The 25,505-nt window shown below is 48.7% G+C and overlaps 1 protein-coding gene across 2 annotated transcripts in view; it reads right to left on the bottom strand.

Moving 5' to 3' along the window:
* CTIF (cap binding complex dependent translation initiation factor) overlaps nt 1-25,505 on the bottom strand; it is a 419,064-nt gene that overhangs the window by 332,141 nt on the left and 61,418 nt on the right. The window lies entirely within an intron of this gene.

The following is a 25,505-nucleotide window of genomic DNA, read 5'->3' as shown; positions in this document are numbered from 1 at the left end:
TAATTCCCTACAGTTTTGTGGTCTAATTACTCCTGCTTCCCACTCTGTGTACCACCCACTATAAAGAGTTAAACCCCAAGTTACAGGACTCAGGCCCCCACCTCAGTGACAGGTTCTATAGTCTGAGGTAAAGTAAAGAGGGGTTACATATGTGTAATGTATGTATGTATGTATGTATGTGTAGCCAGGTCCCCCTCGCGCACTCACCCCCTCCTTCCCCGTTGCGCGCGTGGTTGTATTGCGGCCAGTTGCTAGGGAAGCGGATCGGGCGGTTGCCGGGGACGCGAGCGGCGAGCAGGCCGGTTGCCGGGGACGCGATCGGGCCGCGATCGCGTTGCCACCGGCCCGGCGGCTAGCAGAGCAGGGCGCCGCCATGACAGTTAGCTCGCGCATGCGCAGGAGGCCAGCTAGCGCGGGAGGCCCCAGATAGCTCGCGCATGCGCGAGAATAGACGGCCAGCCCCCAGGGTGCATAGGGGCAGAGACACCTGACGCCAGGGAGCCAATCAGAAGGCCAGATTCCCCTGCTCCCAAGGAGATACATTTCGCGGGGTTTTGGGGAGCGGGAGTCAGTCAGGATCCGGACCAGCTAGGGGTAAGAGGTAGATGCAGGGGTCAGTGACCCTCTGCATTAGGCCAGCAGCCCCCAGGCCCCCAGTTAGGTCCTGAGCCACTTAATAGCTTGTGGAGATAGGGACAGGCCCTAGATAGGGATACTGACCCATTTATTGGTAGCTTAGAAAGGGACACAGTGCTAAAGCCGTGCGGCCCTGCGAGGTGGGTTCTGGGCTCAGAACACCATCAAAGACCCTGGGACTAAGGTGATATTATCCGCGCTGGAATTCACCCAACGCGGTGTGGAGGACAACGTCGGATCGGGCGGATCTCCGGTGATATCGCGGTACCCGTGGCTGGAGCCCGGGCAGGTAACCTGCAACTCACGTGCACCAACCAGGCCTATCACCAGACATAGTGGCTGCGCAGTCACACATACACATGCACAGTGGTATTTGACTTTGGGGGTGCAAGACATTTGGGTGGGGGTTACTGGACACAGGGTGGGATCACTCTATGGGAGGTTAGCGTCTGCCGTGACGCCAGAGGTGGTAGCGTCCGCCGTGACGCCTAGTGTGGTTCTCGTCCGCCGTGACGCCAGAGGTGGTAGCGTCCGCCGTGACGCCAGAGGGGGTAGCATCCGCCGTGACGCCCAGGTGGTAGCGTCCGCCGTGACGCCCAGAGTGGTTAGCGTCCGCAGTGGCGCATGATTGTTGTGTTGATGTATGTAGATGTAGTTGGTTATGCAGTAAAGCCAGTCCTGTTTTACCTTAGTTCGTTTTGTGTGGTTGTTTCCTGTGAGGGCCTCCTCCCACTCCGTTGGGATCCCTCCCAGGTGGAGGCGTTGCACCTAGAGATTTATGAGATGTATGTACCCCAGGTTCCCCGTGGCGGAAGCTCAGCCCTCCTGTGAGCCAACAGGTATTGCACCACACCTGAGTAACTTGCATGTTCCTACACTTCCACAGTATTATCTGCGAGTGGGTGGGGGAATACCCGTTACATTTGGAGGCGCTGCTGAGATCAAGTCCTGGGGTGCCCTGTTCCAATTTTTTTTCTAAATTGCCCGATTCATATTTTTATCATGTCCGCGCCGTCACCGCAGGATGTCCATGCCTGGGCCTTAGCGCACCAAGTATCCCCAAGACGCGCGGTTGCAGTGACCGGGGTAGCAATGGATACAGACTTATCTACAGTGCGCACGCAAGTAAGATGTTGCCCGGGGTTGGCCACCGCCCGGGTGATAGACTATAAACTGGATATTGCTGGCCGGGGGATCACCTGTCTCCTGTACACCATGAGTGACATATGCTTAGAAACGGCCCCCCAGGTATTAAACCTACCCGAGCCCTCCGCAGAGGACTGCCGCATGATCTACGCTGACTCTCAATCTCCTGAAGAAGCGTCCACTAGTACTGGATTACACCCGAGCCAACGAGTGACCAGTACGCCTCACCGAGTGGACCCCCCTAGGGTTTCTTTCACCCCAAGCGGATTAGGAGGTACCGCCAGCTGGGCACGGAGCCCGCTCATCCCACCCAACCCTGATCAACGGTCTGGCGGGACCCCAACCATGCCTAGCATAGGAACGGGGAGCCGTAGTCAGGCCCTTAGTGGGAATCTTGACGTGAACACGATAGTCTCCCAACTAGCAGAAGCTGTAACCATTTCGACGCAAGCACAGAACTACCGGAAACTCAAGGCCTTCTCTGGGATTCTGCCGACGCCCACGGGAGAAGAGGGGATCGAGGCATGGAGGGACCATACGCTTCAAATCATGGAGGAGTGGTCGTGTTCTGAAGCCAGCAAGAGACAAAGACTGGTCGAGTGCCTCCGAGGCCCCGCCGCTCGGTTAGTACGAGCGCACCGGAGCGTGGAAGGAGAAGTTACTGCCCAGGAACTAGTGGAAATGCTAATTAAATCCTTTGCCAGGAAAGACGACGAAGATGAGCTACTGGCTCAATTCAAAGCCCTCCGACAACGTGAAGGACAAGATTTATCTGCCTTCGTTTGTGACCTACAGCTGTCCCTGGGCACCCTCCTGGACAAGCATATCATTTCCGCAGCCGAAGCAGACCGATACCGGTTCAGACAGCTACTCAAGGGGTCGTTGCCTGACCACAACATAGCTATAATGATGCGAGCCGCCCCGATCGCGGCAGTATCCCCTAAATACGGGGAACTAATGGATTACATAAGAGACCATGAAGTGCAGCGCCATTTCCATGAATCAAAGAAATCCAAAACTACCCCCAAGAATGACCCTGTGGCCCCCTCGGCCCCAAAGAGTAAGAAACCCTCCACACCAGAGGAGGAAACGGCCCCCAAGTCGTCTGTTCGGGAAAGTCGTAGTTCTGAGAGGTCCTCATCCACGTATAAGAGTCGTCCGGACCGCCGTGAGGTATCTTGCTACAACTGCGGGAAGAAGGGCCACATCTCGTACTATTGTCCGGAGAAGGAGGACCAACCGGAAGAAAAACCTCCCGACCGAAGAAGCACCGCCCGATCGATGGTATGCCGAGCCCAGACCGTCGGGCCTGAGGTGAACACCCCTCCGGGAACCACGGATTCTCCTGCTGACGCTGGCCCGAATGAGGACGCCTCCCCCGGTGAAGCGTGCAGTCAAGTGGGCCCCGCGGCCATCGTGCCCGTGGTAATAGAAGGGATATACGCCTCGGCCCTATTGGACACCGGGTCACAAGTGACCATAATATATCGCAAGTTCTACGACCAGCACCTTCAACACTGCCCTCTGAGGCCGGCCGAACATATGAAGGTTAGGGGATTGAGTAATGAAGACTACCCCATCGATGGGATTGCAAGGGTCCAGCTGGACATACTCCAACTGAACACCGGCAAGAAGCACCCTATGCAGGTAGCGGCCATGGTATGCCCGGAGCCCCACGACCATTGTAAATACCCCATCATCTTGGGAACCAATGCGGACATAGTGCAAGCTATTATTCGAGCTTACTTGAAAGAGACCAACGAGCTGCCGCTGGCCGATTCGCTCCTAGACCCCGTCTTACGAGAGGAGTGCCATCGGGTATATGCCTTGGAGCGTCATGGAGACCTCTACAATCGTCAACGAGGACTGACGACCATATTACCAGGGGGAGTGCAAAAGATGGCCGTCTGGTGTTGTTATCCTGACCGAGACCAGAACGACCAACTGTTCTCGCTGGAGAGTGAGCCTGAAGAAGAAGAGGTTCAGCGAGGGTATAGAGTACTACCCGAAGTAAGGGAATGGACGACCAAGATCCCTATTCGAACCCACGTGTATGTGCAGAATCTCTCCCCCTTTCCGATGGAGTTTGATGTCGACCAGAAGTTGGGATGCATATACCCGGTCAGCCCGGTGGGAGCCACGCCTCAGGTGAAGGCGGCGGCCGCGCATGAGCGGATAGTCGATCTGGACTTCAATTTCGTCGAGTCGACGCTGTCCACAGAGTGGAAAGAGCGGTTGACCACCCAGTTGCTGCAACGACGACATGTGTTCTCCACGAGCGAGATGGATGTGGGGTGCAGCCGAAGTGCCCAGCATACCATTCGGATGAGTGATGCCACTCCATTCCGGGAACGTTCTCGTCGTCTTGCCCCTCGGGATGTGGACGATGTGAGGAACGCCATACAAGACATGGAAACCGCTGGGATTGTGACGGAATCGCGAGGACCCTACGCGTCGCCCATAGTGGTGGTGCGGAAAAAGAACGGGTCCGTACGACTGTGTATCGACTACCGAACACTGAACAATCACACGATCCCGGATCAATACAACCTTCCGCGCATTGAAGAGATCCTGAATGCGCTGAATGGGAGTCACTGGTTTAGCGTTCTTGATCTCCGATCAGGATACTATCAGGTGCCCATGACGCCGGAAGACCAGGAAAAAACAGCTTTCGTCTGCCCCCTGGGATTCTATCAATTCACCCGTATGCCCCAAGGTATATGTGGGGCGCCTGCTACGTTCCAAAGGCTGATGGAAAAGACTATCGGAGACATGATTCCCCGGGAGTGTCTGGTTTACCTGGACGACATTATTGTCTTCGGGAAGACCTTAGAAGAACACGAGGAGAGGCTGCTAAAGGTGATAGATCGTCTTGGTCAAGAAGGGTTGAAGCTATCACTCGACAAGTGTAGGTTTTGTCACACCTCGGTGACCTACGTGGGACACATCGTGTCTGCCCAGGGGATTGCTACTGATCCAGCCAAGGTAGAAGCTGTGGTGAACTGGCCACGTCCCGATAATGTCACGGAACTGCGGTCCTTCCTCGGTTTCTGTGGGTATTACCGTCGGTTCGTGGAAGGGTACTCTAGTCGAGCTAAACCCCTGAACAATTTGCTGAAGATATACCCTGAAGATACTGGGAGAAAGGCCACGTCGGCCCGTCAACCGTTTGGCGATAAGTGGACGCCTGAGTGTGAACGGGCCTTCCTGAACTTGAAGAAGAGTCTGACTGAAGCACCAGTGCTGGCCTATACTGATCCAGAACAACCGTATGTCCTGCATGTGGATGCCAGCCTCAATGGGCTGGGTGCTGTCCTGCATCAGAAGCACCCCGAAGGTCTTCGGCCTGTAGCCTACGTCAGCCGCAGTCTGACACCCAGTGAGCAGAGATATCCCGTCCACAAGTTGGAGTTTCTGGCTCTCAAGTGGGCGATCACCGAGAAGCTTCACGATTACTTGTACGGTGTCACCTTCGAAGTAAGGACGGATAACAATCCCCTCACGTACATCAATACGTCGGCCAAATTAGATGCAGCCGGCCACAGATGGCAGGCCGCCCTCAGTAACTACCGCTTCTCCTTGAAGTATAAGCCGGGGCCATTGAATATTGGGGCGGACGCCCTCTCCCGAAGGCCGGGACTACTCGCTACCCCCGATGACGAGGAATGGGAAGAACTTCCCGGCCCCGGAGTGCGGGCTATGTGTAAAACTGCAGCCATAGTTAATGACCAAGTGGCCTTCTCCGAGTTACGAGTGGCCGACTCCTTGGGATGCCAGTCGCAGGCTGTCCCCGCCGCCTACTGCGACCCAAAAGGGATGCACCTCACGCATGACAAGGTGTTCCGGTGGAAAGATCTGGTAGACTACCAAATTCGAGATCCGGTCGCTAGTGTCATCAGGCACGCCGTTGAAAAGAGGAACCCAGCCCTTCTGAAACGTGCGCCCAATGACTTGGTGGCATTGCTCATACGAGAGTGGGACAAATTTGAAATAGACAATGGCTTGCTCTATCGGGTGGTGCAATACCACAACCACCCGGATAGGAGACAACTAGTCCTACCTAAGAACTTACAATACCTGGTGTTGAAGTCCCTACACGATGAACATGGGCATCTCGGTGTAGAGAAGACTTTTGGGCTAGTCCGAGACCGGTTCTTCTGGCCCAAGATGCGGGAAGCGGTGGAACAACACTGCCGCCGTTGTGTCCGATGCGTTCAACGCAAGACGTTGCCTACCAGAGCAGCTCCCATGGCCCATCTGAAGAGTTCTGGTCCAATGGACTTGGTGTGTATGGACTTTTTATGTATCGAACCTGATAGCCGAGGTATCGGTAACGTGCTAGTCATCACGGACCATTACACCCGATATGCCCAGGCCTTCCCCACAAAAGACCAGAAGGCTATCACGGTCGCGAAAGTGCTATGGGAAAAGTTCTTCGTTCATTACGGTCTTCCAAACCGACTCCACTCTGACCAAGGGCGAGATTTTGAGAGTACTCTGATCCGAGAATTACTTAAAATGCTGAACGTCGCCAAATCCCGGACGACTCCGTACCACCCCGAAGGAGATGCGTTGCCTGAACGATTCAACAGGACCCTGTTAGACATGCTTGGAACTCTGAAGGGAACGCAGAAAACAGAATGGAGTCGTCACGTAGAAACGTTGGTACACGCGTACAACTGTACTCGCCATGAGTCCACTGGGTTCTCCCCGTACTTCCTCATGTTTGGGCAGGAGGCAAGACTCCCCGTGGATGTGCGTCTTCGAGTCTCAACGGATGGGATACACAATGCTACCCATTTCAAGTATGTACAAAGGCTAAAGGACAGTTTGCAGCGAGCTTACCAACAGGCTGAGAAGTCTACAGCTAAACTGAATGCTGGCAATAAGAGACGATACGACAACAAAGTCAAGTATCGAGAGTTACGTCCTGGGGATGCTGTGTTACTTCGTAATTTGGGAGTCCCCGGAAAACATAAACTGGCAGACCGATGGAGAGATGGCGTATATGAGGTAGAGTCACAGATGCCCGGCCTCCCGGTCTATCGCATCAAAGACACAGACGGCCGGGTAAAGGTTTGGCATCGTAATCACCTTCTCCCTATCCCCCAAGTGGGAGACGAAGAAGAAGAAATACAGGCCACACCGCTCAACGGTGAGTCCGATCTATCAGAGGTGGGTCAAGAGACTGTAAATAACGAGACCCACTCTGAAACTCCTGAAGACCCTATGGAGGGACCCTCTCAAAGGGACTATTCCACAGAAGGGGCATCTCCCGGAGGAGCTACGGGTAAGGGGCCCCGTAGGCCAATGCCTACTAAGGTGGCACCAACAGGCCAGCCTTTGGATCCACAGAGCCCGTGCTTTGTGCCTAACAGAGACTGTTCAGAGACATTTCTCCCCTCAAGGGAAGAGGCTGAGCCTCAGGACTGTACTTATTACTCCCCAGAGGGAGTTGCTGAAGAACAACTCCGCAGGAGCCAAAGGGCCAGGTACCCTCCAACTCGGGTAACCTATGATCAAATAGGGGCACCCCATTATGAGGCTCAGCAGTGGTCTCGGAGCAAAATCCAATCCGTGATTGTGATGCTCACAGAATTGTGTAACCTTGTTTAAAGTTGATGCAATGTGCTAAGTTGTATTCGTACCAGATGCATTTTTACTATATAACGTTTGTGTATAGTAGTAAGTTATGTGGTCCAAGCGGGGACGTTGGAGTTTTCACCAGGGGGAGGATGTAGCCAGGTCCCCCTCGCGCACTCACCCCCTCCTTCCCCGTTGCGCGCGTGGTTGTATTGCGGCCAGTTGCTAGGGAAGCGGATCGGGCGGTTGCCGGGGACGCGAGCGGCGAGCAGGCCGGTTGCCGGGGACGCGATCGGGCCGTCGCTAAGGCCGCAATCGCGTTGCCACCGGCCCGGCGGCTAGCAGAGCAGGGCGCCGCCATGACAGTTAGCTCGCGCATGCGCAGGAGGCCAGCTAGCGCGGGAGGCCCCAGATAGCTCGCGCATGCGCGAGAATAGACGGCCAGCCCCCAGGGTGCATAGGGGCAGAGACACCTGACGCCAGGGAGCCAATCAGAAGGCCAGATTCCCCTGCTCCCAAGGAGATACATTTCGCGGGGTTTTGGGGAGCGGGAGTCAGTCAGGATCCGGACCAGCTAGGGGTAAGAGGTAGATGCAGGGGTCAGTGACCCTCTGCATTAGGCCAGCAGCCCCCAGGCCCCCAGTTAGGTCCTGAGCCACTTAATAGCTTGTGGAGATAGGGACAGGCCCTAGATAGGGATACTGACCCATTTATTGGTAGCTTAGTCAGGGACATAGTGCTAAAGCCGTGCGGCCCTGCGAGGTGGGTTCTGGGCTCAGAACACCATCAAAGACCCTGGGACTAAGGTGATATTATCCGCGCTGGAATTCACCCAACGCGGTGTGGAGGACAACGTCGGATCGGGCGGATCTCCGGTGATATCGCGGTACCCGTGGCTGGAGCCCGGGCAGGTAACCTGCAACTCACGTGCACCAACCAGGCCTATCACCAGACATAGTGGCTGCGCAGTCACACATACACATGCACAGTGGTATTTGACTTTGGGGGTGCAAGACATTTGGGTGGGGGTTACTGGACACAGGGTGGGATCACTCTATGGGAGGTTAGCGTCTGCCGTGACGCCAGAGGTGGTAGCGTCCGCCGTGACGCCTAGTGTGGTTCTCGTCCGCCGTGACGCCAGAGGTGGTAGCGTCCGCCGTGACGCCAGAGGGGGTAGCGTCCGCCGTGACGCCCAGGTGGTAGCGTCCGCCGTGACGCCCAGAGTGGTTAGCGTCCGCAGTGGCGCATGATTGTTGTGTTGATGTATGTAGATGTAGTTGGTTATGCAGTAAAGCCAGTCCTGTTTTACCTTAGTTCGTTTTGTGTGGTTGTTTCCTGTGAGGGCCTCCTCCCACTCCGTTGGGATCCCTCCCAGGTGGAGGCGTTGCACCTAGAGATTTATGAGATGTATGTACCCCAGGTTCCCCGTGGCGGAAGCTCAGCCCTCCTGTGAGCCAACAGGTATTGCACCACACCTGAGTAACTTGCATGTTCCTACACTTCCACAGTATTATCTGCGAGTGGGTGGGGGAATACCCGTTACATATGTATGTATGTATATATATATACACATATACAGTGTTCGACAAACCTATACATTTGCACGCCCCGGGCGAGTGGATTTAACATCGTGGCGAGCTCCTATTGGCCCAAGCAGAACACGTTTGGTACTAGGTGGCGAGTAGATTTTTTTGCTCGGCGAGTAGATTTTTTGGTGATTTGTCGACCACTGTATATATATATATATGTAGAGGTATCAGTACCGTGTTAGCCGAGCTTCAATAATCAAAAAATAAATAGATGATACCGTTCTGTGGCTAACGAAATGCTTTTATTTGTGCGAGCTTTCGAGATACACTGATCTCTTCTTCCAGGAAGATACAAGACTGCAACAGGTCTTCCCTGAAGCACCCTTATTATCATACAGACAACCCCATAATCTCAAGAATATTATGGTGAGGAGTAAAGTATTCAGCAGTACAACTGAATGCGGGACAAAACCATGCCAGGACCAAAGATGCAAAACCTGCGCAATGCTCTACACAGCGGACACAATACAAATACCACACAGGAATCGGGAATACAAAATCAGAGGAAGGTTCACCTGTTCCTCCAGCAATGTTGTGTACCTTATCATGTGCATGAAATGCCCAGGGGGCTGCTACTACATAGGTGAGACAGGGCAGGGGCTAAACAAGAGAATGAACCTGCATCGCCACAGCATCACACGCGGAACAAGAGACAGTCCTGTTGGCGAACATTTCTCTGACTCTGGCCATAAGATGAACGATCTGAGGGTTGCCATACTCAAAGGTAATCTTAAAACCCCGAAAGAGAGACGGTTGCATGAATACAAATTTATGCAACTGTTCGGGACACTTAGCAGTGGCCTAAACAGAGATCGAAATTTTATGAGTCATTACTGACACTAGTGAACTCTCTTCCCATGAGCACTAAAGGCCATGTCTGTACATACTGTGCTATATGTATGCACACACAGCTGTCTCTCACACATACTTATACTCCTTGTTTTTCCATCCCTATACACCAATAGGGACCACAAAGTATCCACACACACTTTTAGTTGTGCTACAAACTCTCACATTTCCACACCCACCCACACCATTTATATCCACTCCCACTCCACACACACCTTGTGTACAGCACTGTATATACTGTGGGCTCTCCATTCATTTTTATTCACACAGATACACATACACACTCTTTCTTCACTTGCTTTCAGGAACCTTTTGACACCTCTAGCCATAAAACACATCCACACCGGGGGAAGGACCAGCACAGATAACATTCCAAGGGACACTGTTTTTAAGTATACCCTTGCTTCATTCATTGTAACATCGCCGGAAGAAGAGATCAGTGTATCTCGAAAGCTCGCACAAATAAAAGCATTTCGTTAGCCACAGAACGGTATCATCTATTTATTTTTTGATTATATATATACACATACATACATTACACATATGTATATATAGTTTGTTGAGGACGCAGCACTCCTGCTTATATCATGTAATTGTAACAGGGTATGACTTTTCTGCCTGTCTTTCTCTGCCCTGTTATGTAAGTCCTGCTAGCTGCAGGCTGTATGGGGTTAATTCTATGGGCTTGTGACCCCCACCCATGCTCCTCTCTGATGGACAGAAGTAAGGTGGTGACTCATGGCCTGTGTAAGCCTATCAGGGTTAGGTATAAACCATGAGCCCGGCCCTTCTGCTTCCTGATTAGGGGAGTGCCAAATTTAGTTCAGTCTTGGTCTGGGGGAGGAAGAGACCAGAGGGCTGCAAGTCTCTCCCATCGCGGGATGAGTGTGCCCAACCCAAGCCCCAAGCTGGGGGAACATCTGACCAAATCACCATCAGAGGATGATGCCCTATACTACCAGGGGCAAAGCAGCATCCAGAGGTGTGGAGCATCTAAGACCTTGTATCGCTGTGTACAAGATCTGCAGCGGATGTCAGCAATAAAGACCCTTGTTCATCATATACCTCTGTCGGAGTTAGTCCTTGGGCAGAGGGAGAAAGAGTGCAATAGTGGGGGCTAATCTCCGAACACCCTGGAGCCATTACTGCTGTAGGCGCTAAGCACCCTGAGAAGATCTAAGAGAAGAACTTAAGCCTGTCCTGATCTCCATACCACCACAGATCAGACTCAGCTCATCTGACCCTAACAGGTACTTGCACCACACACACAGGTATCAGAAGCTGTGCATCTCCCATTGGGGGGTGGGAGGGGGCAGGGTATAGGAGTGCTTCATAATATTACCTCATGCACATGTGTAGGTTGGAGCATAGATATGAGAGGAATATCACAGGCACTCAAAGGTCTTAAACAAAGAGTAAAATTGTTTATTTGCTCAAGGTTGATGTTTCAGTCCATGCTGTCTTAACAAAGGTCTCAGATGGGACCAGCTTCGACCTTGAGCAAATAAACCATTTTACTCTTTGTTTAAGACATTTGAGTGCCTGTGATATTCCTCTAATTATATATATATATGTAGCCAGGATTGGTTTCTGGCTACCAGTCTCCCCCTCCTGGCAGTAAGCCCTGGTAAGAACAGGCTGAAAGGAGTTATCATGGGTTTTCCCCACTCACAGTAGCTTCTTGATTGACAGGGAAGGCAGTGGGACTAGGTCTGTGTGTGTCCAATCACTGGATTCAGACCTGATAGCTACTTCCCTTGTACTTAAGACGCTGCACTGCTAAATTTAGTCAGTGCCTCTACCTCCTTGAGAGAGGCTGACCAACCCATAACAATTGTGCAGGGCTCTGCCAATCTGTATTCCCTCCCCTAGGGGAGTGGATGGGAGACTATACCCCTTACTCCACCAGGAGTAAGGAAAGAGCAAGGACTGCTTCAGGGCCTCTTGGCCAGGAGTGCAGGTCCAGGGTACATCCTGAGGGTGAAGCCCCACGAAGTGAAGAATGCTGTTCCATCAGCCAGTGTACTAAATAAAGCGATCCTGTTCAAGGATATCTTCCTGCCTGAGACTACAATCTATCAGGGGGAGGGGAAGTAAGTTCTCCTGCATGGATTGTCCCCACATCCCTGGGGCCTGCAAGAGATGGAGGCGCTGTCACCGTGAGAACGAATCAGTTACTACCCCAGAAGCCTGTCCTGTTCTCCCCTACAACAATGCGGGAAGCTCAGATCTACTGTGAGCCAGCAGGTATGCGCAACATCACACCATGTAATGGTAGAATCTCCCAGAGAAGTGGGGAAACACCTTTAAATATAATATAAACTCACACAGCTTCCTATATTCTGGAAGGTTATCAACAATATATTCCAGCCTTCTAACCATCAACAACCAAGTAATATCACTAAGGGGGATATTACTCTGACAAACCCCACTGACTTTGCAAATGCATTCAATGATTACTTTGTGGGGTGTGCTTTAATTTATTAGCGAAACGCAGCCCAAACCACAAACTTGAATCTCATCCTGGGAGTACCCACATAGCCCCACCCCCTCCCAACACTGCCCCCAATTTTCAATTTGGCCCAGTATCTGAAGAGGAGATTACACAAGCGCTCCTCAAACTAAAACTAAGCAGCCAATGTGGACCCGACTTACTACAATCTAGGTTCCTATGACTTGGTGCCCCAGCCATTGCCAAACCAATTGCTTCCATAGTCAACTCTATCCTGTCTGCAGGCCATATCCCTAAGACCTGGAAAACTACCAGAGTTGTCCCAATCTTGAAAAGTGGGGACAAAAACACTGTCTCAAACTACAGGCCAATCTCACTTCTCCCAATTCTATCCAAAGTCATGGAAAAATGTGTCCACTCCCAATTAAGCGATTACTGTACCAAGACAAATTTCCCTAGCCAATTCCAATCTGGGTTTCGTCCCAAACACTCCACCGTAACTACCCTGCTAAAAGTTTGCAATGAGATCCAGTGTGGAATGGAACGGGGACACCTCACTGGTGCAGTATTCCTAGATTTTGCAAAGGCTTTTGATACAGTTGATCATGCTATCCTGCTTAACAAACTCCAGAGCAATAGGGAAGCATGCTTTAAACTGGTTTCAGTCCTACCTATCAGGTAGATCCCAACATGTGTCCATCTCTGGCTCTAACTCTAACCCCCTGGCTATCACCTGTGGCGTCCCGCAAGGCTCTGTTCTGGGGCCCCTACTTTTCTCAGTGTTCATCAATGATCTTCCCACAGCTTGTCAGGAAGCCTCAATACACATGTATGCAGATGACACAATCCTATATGCACACAGCCATAGCCTCTCTGACCTTCAACACATACTTCAGTCTGACTTTTTGAGACTCGAAAACTGGATATCCCAAAACAAACTGTTTTTAAACACTAACAAGACTGTAACAATGGTATTTGGGACCAAGACTAAATTTTTAAAGCTTCCAGCGACTGAGCTCCAGATTAGAACCAACGCTAACACCACCCTAACCCCTGTCACTAGTTTTAAATACCTGGGCTTATGGTTTGACTCCCACTCAACATTCGGGATGCACACTGATACCATGACAACCAAGACCTATGCCAAACTAGGGGTACTTTACAGGAACAAATCCTCCCTAAGTCTCCTGGTCAGAAAGCGTGTCGCACAGCAGATGCTAATGCCAATTATTGACTATGGAGACATAGTATATGGCTCGGCACCTCAAACCCACCTTAGCAAACTTGACACCCTCTACAACTCAATTTGTCGTTTTGTTCTCCAATGCAACTACAACACACATCACTGCGAAATGCTCAAAGAACTAGATTGGTCATCACTCGAGTCTAGGTGCAAAGTTCACCTTTCCTGTCTTGCCTTTAAATTCTTTATGGGCAAGCTACCCAGCTATCTGAACAAGCTCCTCACCCCTACCACATGCAGCACCTATCACCTGAGATCAGACTCCAAAAGACTGTTCATGGTCCCAAGGCTCAACAAAGTATCCGGCCGTTCCTCCTTCTCTTACCGTGCACCCCAAAACTGGAACAACCTACCAGAGACTCTCACATCCACCACCAGTTTAAGTTTGTTCAAATCTAAGGCTGTGTCACATTTTAATTTGGTCTGTAACTGTTTCATACGCCCATAATATATATTTTCTTTAACTGTGCATGCAATGTCTTGTATATAATGTATACCCTGTTCATTTATGTAACTGTATTTGTAACCATGTATTATTTGTCTTAACTCTATGCCCACGACATACTTGAAAACGAGAGGTAACTCTCAATGTATTACTTCCTGGTAAAATATTTTATAAATAAATAAATATGTACCTCTTCATCCCATTATAATGTCCTTGTAAATAGAGTATAGGTTATGCAAAATATATCTACAATTGAAAGTTATAAAAAGAAAATCAAATAAACTCGAGATACAGAGTCCCTTCTTTCTGTATCCTTTCCTAAAAAAGTCAAAGCTTTTGCACCCTTCCAGTGCCAGAAAGGAGCACGTTTTCCTACAAGTTGCTGTCTCGCCCCTCGGCAGAGAGTTTGAATGGAAAACCTTCACCAAACACTAGTCTGTTAGAAACTGGCCATCGCGCATTACATTTCAACATACGGAATGTGACGGATTTCTCCTGATTTTCTAGCTGAGCTTTTCTGGCTTCAGACAGCTGCCAGCTCCAGCATATTGAAAGAGAGTGCGCTGCCTGAGTCAGTTGGGCATCTGTGCTCATTAAGATACATTTTCAGGCGCTGATCCATTTTTAAAAACTAAAAGGGCTGAAGAGGGTATATTTCACATAATTCATCTGCTTTCACTATAAATATTATCTTGGTAATCTACAAAATATCAGCATCTGTGAGACAGTACAAGAGGATCGAGTCGCTCATCTCGATGGTTTTGTGCAGAAGACGTGTTTAATAGTCACGGGCTCCCTGCAAGAATAACTCCGCTCCTCTCTCAACCGCAAATATTCTAACCTCACCTCTAACAATAAAAAAAGTCAGCGCAGCCAGTAAATGGGCCAGGTTTTATTTAACACGATTAATAGAAGTAAAATAACGAACAGGTAGGTCTGCAGCACAATTCGTACCAAAATAATATTTAAGTCCCTCCTTTCAATGTTTAATATAGTAGAATTGCACTAATTGATACTTATTTATGTACTGTATTACAACATGTCTTTGCTCTTCCTTTATAATACAGATATGTATATCACAGCCTTCAGTGCGGTATAGGCAAACAACTTGAAGTGTGGTCCCCTGGAGGACCTCATGACGTATGCTGTATATCAGGGGTGATCAACACCAGTCCTGAAGCCCTCCCACCCCCAACATTTCAGGTTATCCCTGCTTCAACACAAGTTGCTCAATCAGTCTCTGCTTCAGCACAGGTGGCTCAGAGGCTCAGTCTTTGACTGAGCCTCTGATTGAGCCACCTGTGCTGAACCTGGGATATCCTGAAAACCTGACCTGTTGGAGGGGGCTTCAGGACTGGAGTTGAGCCCCCCGCTGTAGATGGGATTTACTCCTTTATCTTGGCAGTGCTCCTGTTCAGCGCTCCACAGGAGAGACAACCGCAAACTAAACAGCAGGAAAGAACCTTACACTACCGTTTACACCACTGGAAGATGACAAAATCGAGTGAGCGCTCAGGGTCACTCACACGATTGCGTTGCGCCGGAGGCTCCGTGGCCTCGAGGTGACAAGAATCTCTGACCCTGAATGGGTTAAATAGAGAAATGCGTCTTTGTTTCGGGACACCACGTAATAGCACATTCGGGATCCTTGGAATCCCTATAAATGGCAGTCGTGTATTTCCACAGAAATGCTTTCTAACTCGCAGACTTTTTGGCATAAGATTAGAAGCTGCATGTACCGGCGGTCCTTGCCATCTGTCGTTTCACTTCTACGACGGACGGCATATCCGATGCGCCACAATGCAATCATGTGGAGCTAATTTCCGACGCCGGAACTCCTTATCCAGCTCACCGCCACTGATTAACATGGGACCCGCTTCACGCCGCTTTCACTATCCAACGCTACTTTCCAGAACGGATTCCGTGGTACCTCAAGTTAGGATTGAAGACTTTAACCCCTTGAGAGTCCTTATTCTGAAGCCAGGGTCACATGTGATTTGTGAATAGCCCCAGATAGCATTAACTCAGCTCCCTTTCCAAATCACTCCAAGTCCTATAATATTTCCTTCACTTTATTGGAAAAGCAGCAGTAAATACAGGCTTTTGTGGATGGTGTGTAGTAGTGATTTGTAGTTAGAAGCAGGTAGAAAGAGATGGCCTTGTCATAGGAGATTAACAGAGATGGGTGCTGTATTCACTGTCTCCAGGGTGGAAAAGGAAGTGAGGAGCAATGTGGGTAAAAGGAATAGTCTTGGGACAGACTATCTGTGAACAAAACAGGGGGGAGGGCAAACTAGCCCATTCTGGTGAGGATCTCAGAGGCTGCAGTAGCAGCTCACTGATTACATGCCCAGAGGCCAGAAATGCAACATTGTTACATATCACACAGGCACAGTATGTGTGTACAAACTCCATGCAGCTGAAAACAAGAACTGACAGGCAGAAGCTGCAAAGGAAAGAGGGGGGTGAAACAGGGATGTGATTCTTGTTCCGTGACAGTCCTGTAGCCACTACATCATGGCGTCTGGCATTCCAGGGGCCTCCTGGTGTAGTAACTATGTCAGGGGGCCAATTCCAGTCCTCAAGGGCCACCAAAGAGTCTGGTTTTAAGGATCTCTGCTTCAGCACAGGTGGCTCAACAAGTGACATAAGCCAAGTCAATGACTGAGCCACCTGTGCTGAAGCAGGGATATGCTTAAAACCTGATCTGTTGGTGGCCCTTGAGGACTGGAGTTGGCCATCCCCGGGCTTTGTCATGGCTTTTACGCGATTAATGCGACCTGGAAGACAGGAGAATGGAAGGTCTCCTTCCTCTTACGTTCGCAGCAGCAGCGCTGTGATCATGTGACCACTCCGAGGTTTCAGCCTGCTCTGGGTAATGAAAAGCGAAGCTTCATTGAATCTCCTGGCAGTGGTTCCTTCCACAAGATGAGCAATAATTTAGCAAGAACGGCTTCTCAAATGCCCAGTGGACCAAAAAGCTTAAATGGCCTCTGGGGTCCTAAACCATGTGTCCAGTGCAGGGTAAGTCCCACTTGTGGTCAAAGAGTTTCCTCTAGTCCCGTATAGAATTTAAGAGTGAATATAATCCACATTAAGCCAGTGCGCACATGTGGAAAATGTAGAAAGGAGAATGGGGAAAGACAGAAAGAAAAAGAACAGTGTTTTTCAACCAGGGTTCCTAGGCAAACCTTGGGTTCCCCGGGCATCCTTAAAGGGTTCCCTGCAATTTTCAGGTCATTTGAAAATTGTACCAAATACAGAAGAACCGACGATGCATCTGATCACAGAGTTGCTATAAGAGATGGTTGGAGTTTCCTCCGAATTTCACTTCGTGTTCCATAACCAAAAAATGGTTGGAAACCACTGGTATAGTATATAGGAGAATGAAACAATGTATATTAAAGAATATATCGTTCCACTCACAAGTATATTGATAATTCAGCACATTGCATCAATTCCACCCAGTCCCAGTCAATGCTTGGACTTTCAATGTTAATACAAGGATTTTTATTTCTTGCTTATTTTCCCACCCTGGGGTGTGTGCAGCACCATTACGATCCTATCACCAGAAACACCAACGTTGAAAATATATTTATGCCCGCATATTCGGGAGCATAAATCTATGAATGAGTCTATGAGGACGACGTTACGGATATTGGCCCAAAGATAGGAAGATGCCTACTGTATCTATGTTGTATAAAAAGATTCTATATACTGTAGCATTTCACCAATGCACCACTTTGGGGCTTGTTGACCAAGTCGCTTCGTTTGAAAAGTCATTAAATAATTCTGAAAACAATGACAGAATTTGGATGAATGATTACTTGTCTTGTAGCTTCTATTTTCACTGGAACGGCAATGTCCTCAACATTCATTTATTTGTTTTCGGAAAGAGACTATTAGCTGCAGACGTTTTGCCGCCAACCATTCAACTGCTGAGGATCATGGGTTAAAATTTCAGGAGAAGGGGTTAAGGGTTTTAGACAGTTGGCTCCAGCCCTGATGTAGGACAGTTAGCATTAGTATTATGGTTAAGGTTTTAGGAGAAGAGGTTAAGGGTTTTAGGGTAAAGTGTGAGAAGATCGGAGGGATACATGATCTGCGGCGGTAAACTGTCCTCGCAGCCAAAATGTCCCTGTGTCCCTGGTGAAACCGCCGTGGCTGAATGGTCATGGCTTAACGGCCGCGGCGAATTGTCCTCGATCTGGTTTTGTTCAACGTTATTTGAACCATGGAGTTTACATGAGCTGAACTGCGACACTCAAAGATCGAGGGCAGTGTTTTTCAACAGGGGTTCTAAGGACCCCTTGTTGTCCCCAGGCATCACTGATGGGTTCGCTGCACTATTCAAATGCATTGGTCATTTGAAAATTGTACCAAATACCAAAGAATTTACACTGCATCTGATCTCAGACGCGCTATTAGAGAAGGTTGGGGTTCCTTACACTGCATCTGATCTCAGACGCACTATTAGACAAGGTTGGGGTTCCTTACACTGCATCTGATCTCAGACGCACTATTAGAGAAGGTTGGGGTTCCTTACAATGCGTCTGATCTCAGACGCGCTATTAGAGAGGGTTGGGGTTCCTTACACTGCATCTGATCACAGACGCGCTATTAGAGAGGGTTGGGGTTCCTTACAATGCATCTGATCTCAGACACGCTTTTAAAGGGTTCTACAGTAATTCACATAGGGTTCCTTTACTTAAAAAAAATAATACATTTTTTTTAAAAAGTTGGAAGCCACTGCTTTAGGGAATCTCCCCCCCCCCCTCAATTGCCAAGACATTAAATGTTTTACTTTTGCAAGTGTTTGAGGAAGGACAAAACATGGCGGCGGGGGTCGCCAAATCCAGAGCGCAATACCATCTCATGCTATCGCAGCTTTCTATAGGCCACCACAATGAGGCGGAACCCAGTGGCCATAAGGTTTCTCCAAGACAATCATTTTTGGAAGTGTATTTCAAAATTAAATACATCAGGAACTGTGGGGTCACCATAGCTTGCAGGGTCGCTGTTCTGCTCCAGGGGACACCTAATTTCAAATAAGGTAAGAATCTGTGGCGTAGCTAGACATGTGCAGGCCCCCGGGCAACAGTTTTTCGCGGCCCTATTATGAGTGAACATATTCTGTAGATTCAGGAGTTTCCATTGCCCCCCCAATCATGTTGGTGGCCCTGCGAGCCCCCCTCTTTTACACCTCACGTATTTCTTTCCCCCCTCTTACACCCTCTCCCTCACTCCCCCCTTTTTCATCTCACACTCTCCCCCCCTTCCGCTATCACTCAGTAACCCACTCCGCCTCCACTCTCAATCCAGCTCCCTCAATCCTTCCCTGCTCCCATTAATTTCCCCCTCCCCGCTGGCCCCACACACATACAATTCCCCCCCCTACAATACAGTAAACAATACACAAGTTAGAATAACCACCTACCCGCACACTACAATAACCTCCCCCCAAACACACACTAAGCTACCCGCCCCCCCCACACCCCCTAACCCCATAACCCCTCCACACATGCACACTGCAATAGCCCTCTGAGGATGAGGGGGGGGGGGGTCTGACTGGGAGGATGAGGAGCGGGAGGATGAGGAGCGGGAGGGCTCTGACTGTGTCCGAGGAGCGGAGGTCTGACCGAGTTGCTATTGAGGCGTTTGATAATGTAAATATGCGTAAACGGGGGAGTAACTTGGTGAAACTTGCCCCGGGTGCATAAACACCAACTTCTCCCCCCCCCCCCCGCAAACTGACAGACACTTAGGCACAAATAGCACACTGACAGAGCAAACTGTAACTGACAAATACACATACAGCATACCTTCCCACAGCTGCACATGCAGTAGCAACTCCTCCACCTGATGTCATGGAGAGCAGGGGCGGGCAGAGCTCTGCAGCTCTCTGCCTCAGTTCCACCCCCAGCCTCTGCTGCCTGCTCTCCGTCTCCTCCCTGCCGCTCACAGCTCCCGATCCAGCTGGATCACCGACTGAAGCTAAGTCATAAGCGATTGTTAAGGGGCTCGGATGAGGAAGGGGGCCCTGACTTCTGTGGTCGGTCACAGTTAGGCCAAATGTCCCGGCTCTCCGTCCCTATCAGCAGGCCCCCGGCCTTTGCCCGGGCTGCAGCTATGCCCCTGGTAAGAATATATATGGAAAAATTCCACAAGCAGCATGGCTTGCGACTTATATATATTTTTTTAAACAAAACAACATTGTGGCTTTTGTGTCCTTCCATAGGCCTCAAGTGTAGCGGGAGAATACAAGATGGCCACTGCAACGTCTCTACTTCTAGATCACCACATGAAATACAAATGCATAGGTAAATAAATCCAGATGGGTTCCACGTTGGTAATACATTTTATTTTATCTTTTAATCTATATTAAAAACTATGTTGAATCAAATACTTTGCCTAGATTGCAGACGGTTTGGATAATGAAGCGAGTGACAAGATGCCTTTTTGGAACAGCATGTTCAGTGCTTTCTTGCCCACTGCAAAGTACACGGTGTGCAATATACACTACAAAACAGCAGGAGCACCAAGCTCTTGCCTTGCAGAGTGCCAAGAGGGGATAACTGGGATTATCAGTGACATGGCTTGCCTGGCTGACCTCAAACCTTGTCAGTATTCTCTAGCTCACCTCATCGCATATCACGTGTGTGCAAATAACCACCGTGTGTGTGTGTGTGTGTTGTGTGTGTGTGTGTGTATATATATATATATATATATATATATATATATATATATATATATATATATATATATATATATATATATATATATATATATATATATATATATGTGTGTGTATACACATATACATATACATATATATATATATATATATATATATATATATATATATATATATATATATATGTGTATACACATATACATACATACACACACAACTGTATCAGAGCAGTGAAGGGGTTTACATTGCTCCATTAACCAATCATTTTTTTTAAAACATAACATATTAATAACTGAATAATATTAAAATTATAACATTTTGGGTACAGCTACTCTTAACAGACATCTCCCAGATGCAAGCTTACCAGTACTGGCCACATCATACAGAGGGGGCCTGCACTGCCAGCATGTCATCAGCTAGCAGCTTCTAACATTTACAAACATATTGGGTTTCAGGGACCCCTGTGTAAGAAGAGGACCAGGGCGGTATTCTTCCGTGTCCCAGCATCAGGCAGCTGTGTGAGTGATTGCAAGTAGACTGATTAACCTGTAGTTCTCCTTTATCTCCTTTCTTGTGGATGAGGAGAACTACAGCATGACTCCATTGTTCTGCAATTGTCCTACTCTTAAAGCAGCCACCTTCCCACCACTGAGGCTGAGAGATAACAGTACTCAATCAGCATTGGAGTGGTCTTTGTAGAGGTTATTGTTCTTTAGCTGCACTAGTCTCTAATACAGAGAAGACTTGTGATTAAAACTGGGCTTGTAAAAATCTTACAACCTCGCCTCCTGATCATGCCCAAATGTTTTCTGCTCCCCGACACACATCCATACATAAGCTGCTACACTGCTGGAAGAGATTTCTTCTGGTTACTATGCAATGGGAACAAATAGTACAGGATTAGCATTGCAAGCGTGATCTAATGGCCGTTTCACAATTATTTTTCAAGCAGTGCTGTTTACGCTAATGCCCAGTACACTTCACCATCGTCTTGTTCTATTCCTGTCACTGTTCTGAATGGAATGTGTTTATATATAGTTTTATAAAAATGGTTTATTACTTATGCCTTTTATACCCATCATGTTCTGTACATACAATTTTCATAATGTTCTGCTCATATCAGTGCCTAGGGTTGCCAGGTGTCCGGTATTGAACTGGACTGTCCTGTATTTGGATACTCTGTCCAGTAAAAAATGAGGTACTGTAATACTGGACATGTACGTGTCCGGTATTTTCCTCCCTGGACATAGTGACCTGACGCACCTTTCACCATTGAGTCCAGTATTTTTAGAGAAGCCACCTGGCAACAATATCAGTGCCCCATTTTTGGGCCCCTTCTCCTCCCCTTAGTCAAGCACCATTTGGAGTTTGTCGGTACTGTCATTTCTACTGTAGCTTTAAAGTCATCTCTAAGATAGAGTCGAAAAGGGATAGTTGGAGCAGTTTGTATCAGTACTCCTGCCGAAGCCAAGGCGAAACGCGCAGGGTGAACTAATGCGCAGGACGGAGGACCCAGCCAGACAAGAGTGAGAGGTCAAGTAACACGGAAGGAGCTGGTATCGGACGTCACAGCTGTGAGATCTGGCTTCTATTTGTGCAGTTGTGTACTCAAATTGCGCTTTTATTATTTATATGTAGCACCTGTTCCCCCCCTGCTACATGGGTGTTTCCCCTGCTGCTGTAGCTCACCTGCTGGTTACTGGAGGTCTGAGTTGCTCCGCGGTTGTTGTATGGGAGCAGCAATGGGGCAGGCTTCCTCCTCATAGTAGTAATAAGACAGCATTTCATGTACAATGACATGAGTTACCAGACGTCACAGAGCAAGCACTGGATCGAGGGACATCTGCCTCACTGCCAAGGAGGAGTTCTCCACCTAGAAATACACTGTCACGGCACTTGGGGTACAGCCTCTGTTCTTCACCGCGGTCAGGGAATAGAGCCCTCGCTGGTTATAGCCGTCCAAGCCACCTCTCCGTTCAGCTGATTACCAGTGTGGATGTTCACGGGAGTCAGAGATGTTGCAGCCACCGCCGGGCTGTTGCTCCAAGTGTCCCGTATGTATTTTGCGACCGGCCGCAAAGTGTGGATGGCCGTAAGTGAAGAATCGCGTCACTTGGAATTTCACAGAAAATACTAAAATCTTTACACGAATGCGGGTATATGATAATGATACAAATTACCATCTGGGCTATTAAAATCTATCCAACGCGTTTCGTAGAGAAGGCTACTTCATCAGGGATGATGATGAAGTAGCCTTCGCTACGAAACGCGTTGGATAGATTTTAATAGCCCAGATGGTAATTTGTATCATTATCATATACCCGCATTCGTGTAAAGATTTTAGTATTTTCTGTGAAATTCCAAGTGACGCGATTCTTCACTTACGGCCATCCACACTTTGCGGCCGGTCGCAAAATACATACGGGACACTTGGAGCAACAGCCCGGCGGTGGCTGCAACATCTCTGACTCCCGTGAACATCCACACTGGTAATCAGCTGGACGGAGAGGTGGCTTGGACGGCTATAACCAGCGAGGGCTCTATTCCCTGACCGCGGTGAAGAACAGAGGCTGTACCCCAAGTGCCGTGACGGTGTATTCCAAGGTGGAGAACTCCTCCTTGGCAGTGAGGCAGATGTCCCTCGATCCAGTGCTTGCTCTGTGACGTCCGGTAACTCATGTCATTGTACATGAAATGCTGTCTTATTACTAATCTGATGTACGCAGATATATTACCCTCCTAAATATATATATATATATATATATATATATAATTTTACATACTTCACTATGTGCGTTTGCGCTTTTGTTTTCTTTGTATTTCAGTTGCTCTAGGGGTGTTTTCATCCCTATTTATACAGCTGCAGACGCCTACTCCTAACACAGAGGTTGTTTATTTAATTATAACACATAGGTGATTAATGTGTTAAAACAGTAGAAGTTTTTAGTTGCGCACTTGTATTTGTTTATTTTTTGTGTTCCTCCTCATAGTGCAGCGCCTCCATCCCATGAGGATCCGGCTGAAAGCTGGATGGTCCCCACAGGCAATTCTCCCAAAATAACCACACATCATAGTTGGTTCAATGGCAGGTTTATTGTGCAGACTTCATGGCATCATCTCCGTTCCCTGGAGCTGACCGCAGGGGCTTGAGGCCCCAACAGTCCCTCCTAATCTCCTTTACCCTCTTGCAGGGAAAAGGGTATCACACCATACCATACAGCTTACTCTTAGCCCATATCCCTCCTCAATTTGGTGGAGTGTCGGCTTTTATACCCCAAGGGGGGGGGGAGGGCTTGTAACCCTGCCCCATAACAGGGCAGGTCTAGATACTGACAGGCATCACACCATATACATGTGACCCATTCAGTACCCTCCCCAGGTATGACACTCCAACTGCCGGTTTAGGCCTGCCCCTGGATAAGCAACATAGCATCCATCCAGGCTGCAACTGCAGACTAGGCCCTGCGTGGGAGTTTAACCCCAACACTGCCTGTTCCTATCAGGACTTATAGTGTTGAGGCCAGAAGAAGGCTATAGCCATGGGCACTTGGCTATATCTACATTGAGTGCACTGTGCTTCTCCTATACGTTTAAAGAGGTTCATTAAACTGTATTGCACTATATTTGCCGTCTCTTTATTTCTGCGTCTCGGCGACGGAGGGAATGCGCAGGAGCCAGTCCCATTTATCCATTTTCTTTCACTTATACCAAGAAGATTTCTTGTGAGTTCCAAACCTTGGAAATGGGTGTTGTCCACTTTTTACAGGAATCCCACGAGGTTTGTTGCTTTTTTCTATTGCGCCACAGGCTTTTCTTTTTGGATTATGATAATGGCGTTACTTTAAGTTGTACCGTATGTTCTCTGTGATAGAAGAGGTTTGGACAACACAAAAATAATAAAATGCTCCTTGGGTTTAAACGAACTTTTTTCAGACACTTGCCTACAGCTTAAGTTAAGACTACAAAAGGGTCAGGAATGTACTATGGCTCCTCTGCACACTGCACCACATTTTTGGCTCTAAATAGTACACCAGTGATTAAACCCTGTATAAAATGCTTAGAGACCGGGCAACACAAATAAGAATCCATTTTTGGATTGTCAATATCTTTGGATTTATTTCTGCCAATAAAATGCAGGAAAAGCTGCATCTCGCCCAACGCATTTCACGGGACACATCAATCCCCCGAAGGGAATCTTTTAATGAGCTCCTTATGTTGCAGGCAATCCAATAAGAAATCTCAGCATGCTAGAAAATCGGCGATTGAAAGCTTGTGATCCTGCATTACTTTCTCATTTTCTATCCTATGATGGCAAAACCATCACAATTTGTCCTGGCCACATAGAAAAGATATGTGCTTCATAAGAGGCAATGAAAAAGCAGCATTTTGCACCTTTATTCTAAAACACAAACATAAATCCAAGCCCTTGTTTGCTTCAGGGAATATACTTTGGCCAGTTATATAGTGTGCGCGCGCTTGTGCCTGTGTGAACGCTCGTGCACGTGACGCACACGTTTTGTGTGTACGTCCATGCAGCTGCGACAGGCTTGGAAGGTACTGTGTGTGTGTCACTGGGGAAGCTGTATGTGTGTGTGTGTGTGTGTGTGTGTGTGTGTGTGTGTGTGTGTGTGTGTGTGTGTGTGTGTGTGTGTGTGTGTGTGTGTTAAAAATTAGAGGGGAAAAAACCTGCGAGAATAAATTATTTATTAATATTGTGCACACACACACACACACATACACACACACTTTGCGGTAGCGGCGCAAATACTTCATTTTCGTAGTCTTCCCCGCTATCGCACGGCTCCACGCTCACTGCCGTGCGCACGCGCGGCCCTACCATACAATGGCTGGCTAACCACAGCCAACTA

Source organism: Ascaphus truei, chromosome 1 (genome assembly GCF_040206685.1).
Source record: "Ascaphus truei isolate aAscTru1 chromosome 1, aAscTru1.hap1, whole genome shotgun sequence".
Lineage (NCBI taxonomy): Eukaryota > Metazoa > Chordata > Amphibia > Anura > Ascaphidae > Ascaphus > Ascaphus truei.
The sequence above is the reverse complement of the archived record's forward strand: the minus strand, read 5'-3'. Positions and strand labels throughout refer to the sequence as shown.